This window comes from Capra hircus, chromosome 2 (genome assembly GCF_001704415.2).
Source record: "Capra hircus breed San Clemente chromosome 2, ASM170441v1, whole genome shotgun sequence".
Lineage (NCBI taxonomy): Eukaryota > Metazoa > Chordata > Mammalia > Artiodactyla > Bovidae > Capra > Capra hircus.
Genome location: NC_030809.1, coordinates 26,800,389 through 26,807,068, shown reverse-complemented (window position 1 = coordinate 26,807,068; position 6,680 = coordinate 26,800,389). Strand labels below are relative to the sequence as shown.

Below are 6,680 nucleotides of genomic sequence, written 5' to 3'. Positions count from 1 at the left end.
GAGGGAGTTTGAGAAAGAATGGATACATGTATATATATGGCTGAGTCCTTTTGTTCTCCACCTGAAACAACCACAGCATTGTTGATCAGCTAAACTCTAATACAAAATATAAACTTAAAAGGGGACATTGATAGATTAAATTAAAATTCAAAGGAAAAAAATTTTAGTTTAATTTACTCTCTATATATGGGTATAATGCAAATAGTATTTAGTGACATGGCTCTGGGTCAGTCCATGTGGTTCAGACTCAGGCTTATTTGTATCATAAACATACATTTTCAGGTATGTTTTAAAAATATCCCTAAACTTTGAGTTCTTCCTTTATAAAATAGGATGAGAATACACGCCCTATACAGAACATTTTGTATATAAGCATTGGGGAACCAGTAAGTGATCTATAAACATTAGTCTCCTTATGTTATTTTAAAATTAGACCCCGTGGACTATAGCCTACCAGGCTCCTCCATCCGTGGGATTTTCCAGGTAAGAGTACTGGAGTGGGTTGTCATTGCCTTCTCCAGGGGATCTTCCTGACCCAGGGATCGAACTTGGGTCTCCCACGTTGTAGGCAGACGCTTTACCACCTTAGCCACCGGGGAAGCCCATATATTACAATTTTTTAGGAAGGATCTGTTTGCAGAAAAAAAAATGTATTTCTAAAAGCTGGTTTTTCATGAATGTTTTGGTTGGTTTTGAAGATGTTTTAATTAAATGTATATGTAGAACATATATTAGCAATATAATTATTTACTAGAGTTGACTGCCAAACTAGAGTCATGGTCCAATAAAAATTTAGAGAGGTAGATAGAGACAGATAAAAGAAATGTATATGTGTGCGTTCCATTGTGCAGCGCTGTGCTAAGTCACTTCAGTCATGTCTGACTCTTTGTGACCCTACACATGATAACCGACCAGTCTCCTCTGTCCATGAGATTCTCCAGGCATGAATACTGGAGGGGGTTGCCATGCCCTCCTCCAGGGGATCTTCCCAACCCAAGGATCAAACCCAGATTTCTTTTGTCTCCTGAACTGGCAGATGGGTTCTTTACCACTAGCACCACCTGGGAAGCCTGTATATTCCATAAGTACACATCAAAACTTCAGTGATGGTGGAGGGGTATCCTTTTCTTTAATGAGCCTCTCAGGCAATATTGGGCTTCCCTGGTGGCTCAGAGGTTAAAGCATCTGCCTGCAATGCAGGAGACCAGGATTCGATTTCTGTGTCAGGAAGATCCCCTGGAGATGAAACTTGCAACCCACTCCATTGTTCTTGCCTTGAGAATTCCATGGATGAAGGAGACTGGTAGTCTACAGTCCACAGGGTCGCAAAGAGTCGGACACGACTAAGTGACTTCACTTTCACTTTGACTTCCCTGGTGGCTCAGACGGTAAAGTGTCTGCCTATGATGCAGGAGACCCAGGTTCGATTCCTGGGAAGGGAAGATCCCTTGGAGAAGGAAATGGCAACTCACCCCAGTACTCTCACCTGGAAAATCCCATGGACAGAGGAGCCTGGTGGGCTACAGTCCATGGGGTCGCAAAGAGTCGGACATGAGTGAGCAACTTCCCTCCCTTCCCAGGCAATATACTCACCCACTGATCAGATGTTAGTTTAGTAAAATAATAGGGATCACTAAAATGTGGTTTAAAGAGCCCTAAACTTGGAATCAAAACTCAAGATCCAAGATTTACCATTTTCTAATTGTGTAACTATGGATAAACCACATATATTCATTCCACTTTTTACCTCATTTGTAAAACGGGGGCAATGACATAACTGAATAATAATATAACACAAACGTGACAAGACATCTGTTTCTATGATTGATGTGCTTATAGCAGACCAATATACACACAGAATAATTGGAAAAGTCAGATAGAATATATGTAAATATAATCTGTGGGAAAATATTGGAAAACTGCTTAGGCAGCCAGAATTTGAGGGAGAAGAATCCCAGGAAAAAATGACAATCATTAGAACAAGCTCAATTTATATATGCTTCATTTTAGAGCATTTGTAAATTTGTGATATTAGTAAGAGATTGTGAAACCAAGTGGAAGTAACTGCTAAAAACAGATGGGCCAACAGAACCTTTGAAAATATCATAGGGCTGGAAGACAAAAGCTAGAGAACAGGTCAATGAGGCATCAAGGGTTTTTAGGGACTAACAGAATGGAAAATAAACAGGCACGAGAAGCAAGCCTGATACTCTGTACTCCCAGTAAGACGTGTGCCAATTCCTTATTAAACAGTGTTAGAGGTTAAAAATCTACTAAAAGCAACTGAAAAGGAGAAGAGCGTTTTTGGCAATCTCACTGGGTAAACAAAATTGGAATTCAGACTGCCAGGAAAAGAGATCCCAGAAAACACTGTCTTTGAATGGGGAAACTTGGCAAGCTTCATTCCAGGAATTGGAGGTGAAAAGGAGACCAAGATTTAAAAAGATTGCGAAATAGTGTTGGGTTACATCAGTTCCTAATTGAATTGAGGTGAACTCCCTCAATTCAGCTTCAGGACAGGGTGAATCCTCACTGCAGGGAAAATGTCATCTAAAAATCTACCTTATTTGATATCGACATGCTACTATACATAATAATGAACAGCATCCCCAAATCAAGAAACAGCAGAGTTGTAAGTGAACTGGATGCTAGAGTTTTCAGACACAGATCTTAAATTGATTTAAATTAACCACTTCAAAGCAAATACAGCAAAATGAAAGCTAGAGATCAGAGATCTGTGTCCAATATTCCATCAAGAAAGTCCAGGCCTACCAAGAGACAGGATAATAAGACTAAAACCAAGGGAGAAAGGACAAGGGAAACAGGCACAGGTGATGCCAATCTTATAGTTAACAGATAAGAACAATAAATAAGTATTAATATTTTTAACAAATTTGAGAAAAAGATGAAAAATAGATAAAATAAAAATTTCAGCACAGCAATTGCATAAAAAGAATATTTGATATTTCACATGATATCATGTTCTCTAGAATGAGGTCATACTTTCCTTTGTTGTTGTTCAGTTACTCAGTCATGTCAGACTCTTTGTGACTCCGTAACCACAGCACACTAGACTTTCCAGTCCTTCACTATCTCCTTCCTCTACCAGTCATAAAAAGTGGGGTTTACTTACCGCCAATAAGTATATACATTTGAAACCATTTTTGTGAAGTTAAGTCTTTGTCTGTCTCTGGTTCCTGCTATTGCTGGAGCATAGCCCTTAAGATCGTTTGACTGAGACCAGGGAATTCCCACTGCTGAGTTTTCCAAATTTGCTGGCATATTGAGTGCAGCACTTTAACAGCATCATCTTTTAGAATTTGAAATAGCTTAACGGAAATTCCATCACTCCACTAGCTTTGTTCATAATGATGCTTCTTAAGACCCACCCCTTTGCATTCCAGGATGTCTGGCTCTAGGTGAGTAATCACATCATCATGGTTATCTGGGTCACAAAGGTCTTTTTTGTACAGTTCTGTGTATTCTCATCACCTCTTCTTCATATCTTCTGCTTCTGTTAGGTCCATTCCACTTCTGTCCTTTACTATCTGTTGGATGATCCATTGATGATCCATTGGATGATCCATTGGATAATTGAAAAAGCAAGAGAGTTCCAAAAAACATCTACATCTGTTTTATTGACTATGCCAAGGCCTTTGACTATGAGGATCACAACAAACTGTGGAAAATGTTTAAAGGCATGGGAATACCATACCACCTGAGCTGCCTCATGAGAAATCTGTTGCAGGTCAGGAAGCAACAGTTAGAACTGGACAGGGAACAACAGACTGGTTCCAAATTGGGTAAGGACTACGTCAAGGCTGTATATTGTCATCCTGCTTATTTAAATTATATACAGAGTACATCATGAAAAATGCTGGGCAGGATAAAGCAAAAGCTGGAATCCAAGATTGCCAGAAATATCAGTAACCTCAGATTTGCAGATGACACCACCTTTATGGCAGAAAGTGAAGAAGAATTAAAGAGCCTCTTGATGAATGTAAAAGAAGAGAGTGAAAAAATTGGCTTAAAACTCAACATTCAGAAAACTAAGATCATTGCATCTGGTCCCATCACTTTATGGCCAATAGGTGGGGAAACAATGGAAAAAGTGACTTTATTTTCTTGGGCTCCAAAATCACTGAAGATTGTGACTGCAGTCATGAAATTAAAAGATGCTTGCTCCTTGGAAGAAAGGTTATGACCAACCTAGACAACATATTAAAAAGCAGAGACATTACTTTGCCAACAAAGGTCCATCTAGTCAAGGCTATGATTTTTCCAGTGGTCATGTATAGATGTGAGAGTTGGACTATAAAGAAAACTGAGTGCTGAAGAATTGATGCTTTTGAACCGTGATGTTGGAGAAGACTCCTGAGAGTCCCTTGGACTGCAAGGAGATCCAATCAGTCCATCCTAAAGGAAATCAGTCTTAAATAATCATTGGAAAGGACTGATTCTGAAGCAGAAACTCCAATCCTTTGGCCACCTGATGCGAAGAACTGACTCATTTGAAAAGACCCTAATGCTGGGAAGGATTGAAGGCAGGAGTAGAAGGGGATGACAGAGGATGAGATGGCTGAATGGCATCACCGACTCTATGGACGTAAGTTAGAGCAGGCTCCTGGAGTTGGTAATAGACAGGGAAGCCTGGCGTGCTGCAATCCATGGAGTCGCAAAGAGTCAGACACGACTGAGTGACTGAACTGAACTGAACTGAGCAGGGCATTCCCAAGGGCTCAGTGCCTGTGGTGGGGTGGGGTGGTCACACTCTAACCTTAGTCTACTCAACTGTATGGGATTGAGAAGCATTTTGCTTTACTTTTCAGATGTTTCCAATTTAGTTTTTTCATCTCTCATCTCACACAGCTTCAGAATTCAGCCAATGTGTTGAAGGAAAACATGGCTATATGTTAGAGGCTCTTAAGGTCTCCATTTTTATCTTTCCAGCTTTATAAAACTACAAAGAATTCTGCTTGTTTGCCATTGCCCAGTTCTCTTCCCAGGACAGATCCTGGACTCTAAGACTGTTGCCTACACCAAGAATTTGCAAATTCCCCAGGAACAAAAGCAGTTACACATCATAAACTCACTTTTCCTCACTTCTCTCTCTGGAATCTTGGCTCTTCTGGTTCCTGTTGTTTCATCAGCTCTTTGATGCCTTTAAACAAATAATGTTTTATTTTATGTGGGCTTTGGGCTAATCTCAACAGAAGCAATTGTCTTCCTTCAGCTAATCCTTCCTGCTTGAAAAGATTAACAGTGCCAAATATTGGCCAGAAAGCCAAGCAACTGTGAGCTGTATGCATTGCAACTGAGTTTAAACTGGTACAACCATTTTGGAAAACTGGCATTAATATGTATATCTAATGACATAGCAATTCTACTAGCCTAAGAAATGCATTCATATGTTCACCAAGGAACATGCACAAAAGCCTCAAAGTGGAAACAACCCAAATATCCATCCACCGCTGAACAGACATAGAAATTATATTAAATTCATTCAAAAGAACAAAACTGCAACTGCATACAACATGATGAATCTCATAATGTTTATTGAGCAAAAAAATCTAGATAAAATAATACTTGAAGAAGAAATAGCATTGCAAACAGCAAAGCATCACACATTTAAGGGATTATTATTGCTGAAAATACACTAAAATAGGATGTTGCTATGCTCTGGGAATTTTATTCCATATAAATTTGACTTGTAAAATTATTTCCAAGTTTGATGAAAATTCATGCATGGAGATAAAATATATTGAAAGAGGAAAACAAAAATATATCGGTTTTAAAATAAACTTAGAATCAAGACAGTGCTACAACAGTACAAACTGCTTTCACTCCTCTGAACTATGAAAAGCTGCCAGTGTGTTTGACATTCCACAGTTTTTATCTCTACTGCTCAAATGCATAGCTTTGGCTTGATATATGTTTCTCAGTTTTGTCACTTATGTCTGAAAGTGTCACATTCTAATTTGGACTGCTAGATCTTAAATCTGATATTTGTGGAGGTTCAGGAATGTCGTGGGTATATCACATGGCTTGTCTCAATGTTTTGACAATGACGAGTACCTTTTCCAGTGACCAGATGCTCCTGATCTCATTCTGTAGTTAGAACACTGCCATTTTCCAAGGGGAATATTTTGAGAAAGATCTGAGACATAAAGACCTTGACTGAAGTTGAACAATGCCAGTGTTTACCAAGAGAAAAATCTTACTCTAAAGGACTACCTACAGTTGAATGAGCCTCATAAATAAAACAAATTATATATAAGGCTGTTTTGTCTCAAAAATATAAATTCTTGAGTTTTGAATGTCAGCATGCTTGGTAAAAGAAACTTGTCTAAACCTCAACTGGGGGACTATTACACATAAGAAGTTAAATGTTTTTGCAGCCAGATCTTGAACTTACTGCTTGACACATCTGGAATATCACTTCTTAGTGCAAACCAGGCTGCTGATGTTTTTAAGGGAAAAAAAAAAAAAAAAAGTCTTTATATGGTGACATTTTAAAACCTAGGACTAAAAAAAAAAAAATAAAAAACACTCTTTATTTTGATGCAATTTCAAACTGACAGAAAATTTGCAAGAATAGTACAAGGAATTTCTATACACCCATATTTACCAATTATTTATAAAAAGGTTAACTGCCTCATTTTGCTGTGTTCTCTCTCACT

At 38.5% G+C, this 6,680-nt stretch overlaps 1 non-coding gene across 1 annotated transcript; it reads left to right on the top strand.

Moving 5' to 3' along the window:
- TRNAH-AUG lies at positions 1,371–1,442 on the top strand. The gene has a single exon. It is a non-coding gene; the product is annotated as a tRNA-His (tRNA).